General features: G+C 38.6%; 1 pseudogene across 1 annotated transcript; it reads right to left on the minus strand.

The window, feature by feature from the left end:
- Nucleotides 1-603: 603 nt before the first annotated feature.
- On the minus strand, nt 604-2,236 carry LOC149828417 (AT-hook motif nuclear-localized protein 18 pseudogene; annotated as a pseudogene). Its single transcript, XR_016434030.1, has one exon. The product of XR_016434030.1 is annotated as an AT-hook motif nuclear-localized protein 18 pseudogene (transcript).
- Between the last annotated feature and the right edge of the window lie 6,743 nt (nt 2,237-8,979).

Here is an 8,979-nt window from a genome sequence, read left to right on the forward strand (position 1 = left end):
ACGGGCTTTGCCATGTTTTCCAAACAACGGTTATGGATGCTAAAACCATACTCGCTGAAACATTACTGCGCGATACTCGGTGAAACATTACTGCGCGTTGACAGCCTCTCTCTCTCTCTCAACACTGAATAACAAAACCAACCTGTCAATGGGTAAGATGGACTGAAAACGATCATTTTATGTGAAAACTGTGACTTATCTCACTTTACTTGCCGACCGGGCAGGCTTTCCATGAGGATGGGTAGAGAGGAACAGAAAATTACATCCAATATAGAAAACTTTTTCATCAGTAATTGATGTTTTTTTTTGTGGAAAAGCTGAATGCTACGCGAAAGCACTAAAGTGAGTAATAAGGAGAACCTACCGACAGAAGGTCACGATCTTAAGTCCTCTTGGTGGTGTCAGTTCCTCTCATCCGCATTAGGAAATACGTTTCATCCTCGCCATCATCATTATCATTTGTCAACGAGAAGAAACACCACCACCCCAAGGTCACTAATTTGTACACCGCTATGTAATCAAAGGAACAAAATGAAAATAACGTCAAATAAAAGAAGAAGGATAAGAGTGATGAGTCCATCAAGTGAAAGTAGACCCCTAATCTTTATCATCACCATTTTCAATCCCCACTTATACTCCAGCAATCTCTATCTCTTCTTAACTAAGTAGACAACAAAAGGAGAAAAGGAAAATAAACCAAGGAAGGATGAAAAAAAAAAGATAAAAAGAAAAGGAAAACTAGAGATATAAGAAGAAATTTTTCAATACGGTGGTATACGACCGGTGGCCCAGCCATAAAGATCAGAAGGTAATTGGCAGCTACTGAGCAGATTGGGAGGTAGGCTATGGAATAGTGGTGTGTTGGCATCAGGCAAAAGCTGTTGTTGCTGTAGCTGAGTTCTGATTCCGGGTGGTGACTCCACACTGGTGGAGCCTCCGCCCGGAGCCTGGATTTGCAAAGGCGGCTCCTCGTCATCGAGGGGCAGCCGCTCGTAGGCTGCGTTGCCGAAGGAGGCAGCCATGATCACCACCGGGCCGGAGGCAACGAGCGCGCCGACAACGCTCCCGCCGACCACCTGTCCTTGGCCTCCAGAGAGGTAAATGGTCAGGCATGTGGCGGCCGACGGGGCCGGCGGAGGGAGGAACGAGCCGGAGAGCGAGAGGATCTCGAAGCGGCCGTGGAGGGATACAATTTCACCGGGCGCGGCGGGTTGCCTGAGCGTCACGTTGAAGACGGTGCCGCTGCCGCTGAGTATACAGATCCCACGCTGATTCCTCCGGGCAAAGGTGGTGATGCTCTCTCCGACGTCGCATCCGTCGGCGATCTCCATGATGTGAGATCGCAGGGCGTTGGCGCTGTCTCGGGTAATGATGATGGGCGGCTTCGGCTTGTTCTTGGACCCCTCCGGCCGGCCCCTCGATCGCCTTGTGATCTCCCCTTCAGCCAATTCCTTGCTTTGCCCTCCACCATCGCTGTTGGATTCCTTCTTTCTTTTCTTCCCTCTGTGTAGTCCGTTGCTGCCGCTTTGCTCACCTTCTGAATTCTGCTGCTCTTCATGTTGGTGTTGCTGCTGCTGAAATAGGTGATGTTGATGCTGCTGCTGCTGCTGGAGGTGGTGGTGATGGTGGGAATGGAAATCCCTCCTGTTGAAGGAAGGAAGGGAATGGCCTTTTGTCATCGGATCCATCTATTTCTTCTTCTTCTTCAAACATCAAACTTGGAGTCCAACGAAGAAAAAGAAAAAAAAAACTTGCAATAAAGTTGTAGATCTGTGCAATTCAGTCTCCATCTATCATGGTCTATACGAAGTGGGGTTGTATGAGGAATTCATGAAAAGCAAAGGGATTGCTTGTTCCTTCTCCAGACAGGAAAGGTGAGATGAAGCGATGGTCTTGGTTTCACCTCTCCTTTTTCTTTTGCTTTTTCTTGTTTGTGTGAAGCTGGGTTTTTGTTGCTGTTTCTGGGTTAGGGTCGGGTTACGGTTAGGTCAAGGGTGCGGATTCATGGCGGGTTTGGTTTGGGTGAGACAGCGTGCGGAATAGGTGGCGGATGCAGAATCTCTCTCTCTCTCTCTCTCTCTCTCTCTCTCTCTCTCTCTCTCTCTCTCTCTCTCTCTAAGCCACACAGTGCTAAGCCTTCCTATCTTCTTCTTTCAATCTAAATCCCCATCTCTCTCTCTCTCTCTCAATTGTTATGTCCCTTTCAGCAATTCTTCTCCTTCTTCTTTCCCGTGAACCCTCAAAAACCCAAGAAACCTCTCCCCTATATTTTGCAGAATTAAGTTCCACTCGTCAAAAAAACGCAATTTCTTTATATGGAATAATGGAAGAGCCTAAACACACCCGTCCATACACTAAAATCTACAGAAACACCACTAACCCTAGCTAGGCTGTTATTGTTTATTTGACTTATTTTAGTAGAACGAAATGATCATAATACCCTCTATCATAGGACATGCTTTACTAATGTGACGGTAGGTATGCTTCTGTTTTTGTATTTTAGATATTTACATGAGAAACCGGCCTTAGGATCAGAGACCTTGCGGGTTATGGCTCTGCCTGCTGAATTTTTACAATCACTGTCCTGTTAGCAGCGTAAAACTCCCTTGTGCTTACAGCCATTGCTTTTAAGGAGTGACCACGCTTCGGCTTGCACAAGGGGGTGACGGTCATGAGATTTAAACCTAGACAGTCTGCCTAGGGTTCTATATTCAAATACAAAGTAATTTAGCAGAGAATTGTAAATATAACAAAACATTTAATTGGCCTTGTACTTCAACAATGTCAATGAGAGAGATTTTCCAATACAGCACTAATGGCTGAATTTAGTAAAAGAATATAAAACTATAAAAGTTTTTTCTTTCAAGTGAAAGTAAACGACTGGACAAACATGTCAGAAAGAGAGAGTGCTGTTTAAGAAAATAAATGAAACATAATGATGCATAAACGCATACGGTGTAAAAAAATTTAGTGTGTGAAAAAGAGAAGTGTCATTGAGAGAGAGAGGGGCACGTGGGACATGGGAAATCGGAGGAGCTGGCTCGAATCTCGGTTTCTCTTACACCCATGAATGCTTATTAGAGGACGGATCAGGTGCAATCACATTGCATACTTTAAGTGCACCTGATCACCATTCATCTTTGGCTGCTGACAGTCTGTCAATTGTAGATCTCAACAGCAGATTGAGGGCAACAAGTGCAACGGCACACTCAAAATTTGCAATGTGATTGCACCTGATCTCTGCTGTCTGCCTGTAGGCCTCATCTCTCTCTTAACAAACGAGGCCCACACTGTCAACTCCTCTTCATGTACATTTCTTTTTTCTCTTCCATTTCTTTCTTGTTTCTTCATTTTACAACATTAAAACCAGAGAGCAATGTACTCACGAACTGCAAATAGACAATAATGAGGTCCAAATGAATCATATATTCAATGAAGAAATACCGATAGTCTAAATATATAGAAGACATTTTTTTTATCAGCTAAGTGAGCCCCTGTAGAGTTGAGATCAAAGGAGTGGTAAGTGCCACTGCTACATGACAGGATTGCATGGAGCCCACAGACATAGTGCAGGCTCCACATGAAATACTGTCATGTGATTGGCTGCATCAATTAGCCACAGCTCTGTATCCCTGCTCGCCCCTATACACATGGTTGGCAAATTCGCAATCTACGCAACACTGGAACAAAAAGTTCTGATTCAACCAGGTTCATCCTTGGCTCTTTATTTTATGAACATATTTGGTACGTGTACATGCGGTGAGTGAAGAATAATTGACCGTGGTATGTGCATAGAAGGATGAGCAATGAAGTGGCGAAAAAGAAAAAAGATGATTTTTTTCTGTAAACGGCTTACTTTAGGGGGATTGCCCGATGTGATTATCGAGTTCTCAGTGTCTTCCGAGCTGGGTTACTTATTCTCTCCTTGATAGTTGTTACCCAGCCATAACTAATTCATTGGATTCTCAAACATGCTGAGAATCCAATGTGAAGTAGGCTCACCATTATCCTGGTAGTTTATATCTCAATGACCAATTACTCAAAGTGGATTATTAGATTCCTGCTTCACTACTTTGGATCATTATATCTAATTATTTAGATTCATATTTCAAATCCATTACTTGGATCCAACATATGGGTCTCATGTGTGAGAGTCATTAACCATACATAATCCAACATCTCTAACTTGGTCACATGGGGCGAACACCCATATTGTATTATAACCAGTGCATTATGTATTGCACTTATAACTATATGACATCATGAGATTTTACATAAGCTAGTTGAATTTTTCCTTCATGATATATCTCTATCATGAGGTTATTTACAAACTAGGTTATTTTCCATTATATCATAAATTTTATCATAACCTTTATTGTGTAACAGCTTATTTCAAGTATTCACCATTCATTGCATACTAAGTCATGTAGTCCATAAATTTAAAGAAAAAAAATGAATACATCATAATATGGGTCTCACATGGTCATGAGGTTCTTGTGGCTCTTTCATGATCATATCATAGGCATGCATATTAATGGAGTGCTATAAAATTTATTAATTTATTAATTCATAAATTCATGATTCGCTAAACATAGCAAATACACCCACTTTTCAAACTATCACCATGATTTATACTCCCACTATCCATTTGCGCTATCACATGTTGATCACCACCTCATCATTTTAGATCAGTATATCGAGATCTAAATAGTTACAAATGTGACTGACCATGTTGCATTAATGCAAAATCTTCTAAACCATGAAAAATATCCTTTCATGCATTCATACAAGTATAATATAGAGAGACTTATTTATAATGATTATTTATCATTATATACAAATAAATATCCTCACATGCATGTGTAAAATTATAATTCAACTCTCACTATTATAATGCATTGCATTTAAGCAATATTTTCATTAAGCCATGACATCATGAGGTTTTACATTCACTAGTTAGACTTTCTCTTTATGATATATCATCATGAGGATATTCACAAATTAGATTGATTTTTTATCATAAAGTTAAGCATAAATCTCTATATTCAAATCCAATTTGGATATATAAAAAAAATCATATCCAATAGAAATTATCCCATTACCATTTGGATATGCCAAACATGAAAGCCAATTTCAAGACTTTAATCAAACCAAGCTTGTGAACATATAAGCTTAGATCTATTATCGAGCTCACTCACGATCTAAATCCAAATCTATTGGATTTGTATAAAATCATATCCAAATGCTAATTGAGATGTTTTCATTAAGTCTAATACGATCCATACTAAAATAGATTTTCATACAAGCTTAAATAAAATCATGGTTCACGTAGGATTTAACCATAATCTAAATCCATATCCATAACTATATGTTTCAAATGCAAATGGATCTATATTACATATCTAGCATTCTTCTTATCTGGATTTATCTGGGTCAAACAAAGACCCATACAAAATATATTATTAGGTCCAATATCTACCTTGCTACTATCTAGATATACCATAAACTCTGGATCAAATATGAAACTATATTTCATATTCGGGCATTATACTTTCCTGAATCTACCATAAAAAACCTGAATCAAATCTAAATCTATATCCCATATCTAGGCATTATACTTTTCTGAATCCATCATAAAAAACCTGAATCAAATCTAGATCCATATCTCATATATGAGTATTATACTTTTCTAGATCTATCATAAAAACCTAGATCAAATCTAGATCTATATCCCATATCTGGGCATTATACTTTCTTAGATCCATCACAAAAACCTAGATCAAATCTAAATCTATATCCCATATTTGGGCATCCGAACCCAACACTAGATCTGTTTAAGTTCAACAAGATCTAATAATATTGTTTGTGTCCAAAACTAATTCAAATGAATCTATACCCAATCAATTTAATCTATTCAGATCCGTATATGTTTAACCAAATCTAATATATGTTACTGGATCAAAGTAGCTCTATGTCATCTTTCCAGATTCAAGCATCTGATCCAATACTGATCAGATCTACTCTTAAACCAAACATAAGATCTAATGGATCATAGTCAAATTAAACATGATTCATATACAAAAACTGAATGAATACAAACCATATCAAATCCATATATAATATGATCCAAAATATGAACATAATATTATGTATATATAAAAAAAATACAAAAACTCAAAGAATGTCATGATCCAAAAAGTTTTACCAGATCCAATCAGGTTTTTACGAAACTACATGTACCAACTAGATCCAAACATGTCTCGATAACGCTTTGGGAGGTATTCCTCTAATTAGAAGCACTTTTCTGCAAAATAAAAAAAAGTCATAAATAGTTCTGGGTAAAATCAACATTCTAGAACACTAAAACATAATGTCAAGAAATTTTGAATTAAATAAAAAAAATTCAAGAGGCTTTCTAAAATTTTTAGAAAGTCCAACAACTGTTTTAAATAAAACAAAAATATCAGCTCTATTTTAGATAATATCCATAGAGTGCCTTATTCTGAAATTTTCAGAAATAGTGGCCCTTGTTCTCAACAATCTCACTTCTCTCTATGGCTGGTAAACAAACTAATTGAGCTGAGCCTAACCAATTCAAGCTCAGCTCGTTTACTATTTATGTCAGCTCAATCTCGAGTTTAGCACTGCCAACAAACCTCATTGTCATGTACCATACACTGTAACCAGTTGTATAAAAGTTTTTTTTTTGTTACCCTCTTTCGTAAAAGAGAGACCAATAGGGATTTCCCTCTTTTACAAAAAGGGAAACTAGAGAGAGTAACAAAAAGGGGGAATGGGGGTGATGGCTGTTGCCCTCGGCGTTGCCATTGCCATGAGATTTAGCAACCACTCAGAGGATGCAGTGCAAGCCTATCCAGTGGGTGCTCGAGATGTCGGTTCCTACAGAAGTAGTAGACCACCAGCATCCTCTTCAAAAGTTGGTGCCTCATCGGTGCCTCCGACGACACCTTGGCCATCATTGTCTCTGCATTTCCATCGTATTGTTGGTGCTTCTTCATCCCCGCTTCTGTCCTTTTTTCTCGAGGGCTCACAAACATTGCCTTCTAACTCCTTTTCTTTTTCATTTTTTTGCTCAGTCGAGGAGGCATTCTGGGCAGGCCGCTTGGGCTCCTCACCCTGGTAGTACCCGTTGCCCCACACCAGAAAGGACATTCCTGACTGGTCCATCAACGGCTGCCAAAAGATCACGTATGTTCACAGGTCTCCCAATGACTCAATGAGCGACTACAGTCTGTGCGACAACGGCTCCTGGTTGAATGACACCCTGGCCGCACCCGCCGCCCTCGCCCTCACCCCGCCAGGTGGCTTCGATGAGGGCATCAGTGTCGGTGGGTAAGGTGCAAAATCGGACGCAATGAATGCTTCCATCATCGCATTGTAGTCATCCAGCCATAGGTTCAATGTCGATATAGATGCGGAGAACGATTATGGCACCATGAACAAGGACAAGAGTGATGGCAGCATGCAGTACTCTGTCATTCCATAGAGAACCAGACCCCTGTTTCTCCTTTAACACATCCATCTCCAAATTTGCCCTTATCATTGGCCTCTATCGTTGGCCTCCGGCTGCACTTCGGCATTGCATTATGGAGAACTGCAAGTACTGCCGATGAGCTGAGATAGTCCCTCAAATTTCTATTTTTTTTTCTTTTGCGGCATTGTACTCCAGTTACTCTTCTTGAATCAACCATCTCTCATTTCAGCAACACTGTTGCTGCGAGGGTCTCCTCCACTACTAAAGTTGACACAAGCTCTGTTCACCTTGCTATGTTGCCTCTAACCGGAGGTTCCATTGAATTTAGTAGCGACAATATTATGTGACAACCATTTGACCACTGTGCACAACGGAACTCTGTAGTGTGCGCCATAGTGACAAATATCACGAGATTTATGAAAATCTTGCGATAATACTGTGAGAAATTGCCTGAAAGTTTAAAATGATAATTTCTTGCGAGATTTTCAAAATATCACGAGATTTATGAGAAAACATAAACACCATGATTTAAATGTGATATTTACATTTTAAATTGCTATTTAACATGAAAAAATCATGTATTTTTTTTAAATAATTTTTACTAATATTTTCTTATAAAAATATTTTTATATTTTTTAATTATTTTTTTATTTCCAAGATTTTGCCAAAAAATGCAAGATTTATGAAAATTTTTCAAATTTTCACAAGTTTTTGAAAAATGAGAAATTGCCGATAAAAATGTTTGTCACTATGGTGTGCGCATTGAAGGAGGAGCACTGAAGTGGAGAAACAAAAAGATGGGAAATTTTTGTAAATGGCTTGCTTCAGGGAGATTGTCCGATGTAATTATCGAGTTCTCAATGTCTTCTTGCAGAGGCAAGGCTCAATTACTTATCCTCTTCTAGGTAGCTATTACCTAGCCGTAACCAACTCATTGGATTATCAAACATGTTGAGAATCCAATGTAAAGTGGGCCCATTATTATTCTGATGGTTCATATCTCAAAGACCCATTATTCAAAGTGGGTCATTGAATTCCTGACCCACTATTTTAGATCATTGGATTTAATTATCTAAATTCATATTTTAGATTCATTACCTAGATCCAATATATGAGTTCCATGTGTGAGACCCATTGGTTCCATTTCATCTGTTCACATTATATGTAACATCACTCCATGGTGGCCATCCATCTTGGCATTGCTCGAGATGTGTGGTTTCCATATTGATAAATGTTTAGAGATGGTCATGAGTAATGGAGTTGTGCCGCTGCATAGAAAACGACTTCTTACATCATATATATATATATATATATATATATATATATATATATATATATATATATATATATATATATATATAGTTTATGTAGAACAAATGATTAAACTATTTAATTTGCAAAAACTAAGTTTAATGGTAAAATTTTATTTTTTCTAGCTCTAAAACAATGCATTTTTTTTATTCTTAATTCTTTTAGCTTTAAAA

This window comes from Nuphar pumila, chromosome 9 (genome assembly GCF_984573655.1).
Source record: "Nuphar pumila chromosome 9, dmNupPumi1.hap1.1, whole genome shotgun sequence".
In the NCBI taxonomy this organism is placed as follows: Eukaryota; Viridiplantae; Streptophyta; class Magnoliopsida; order Nymphaeales; family Nymphaeaceae; genus Nuphar; species Nuphar pumila.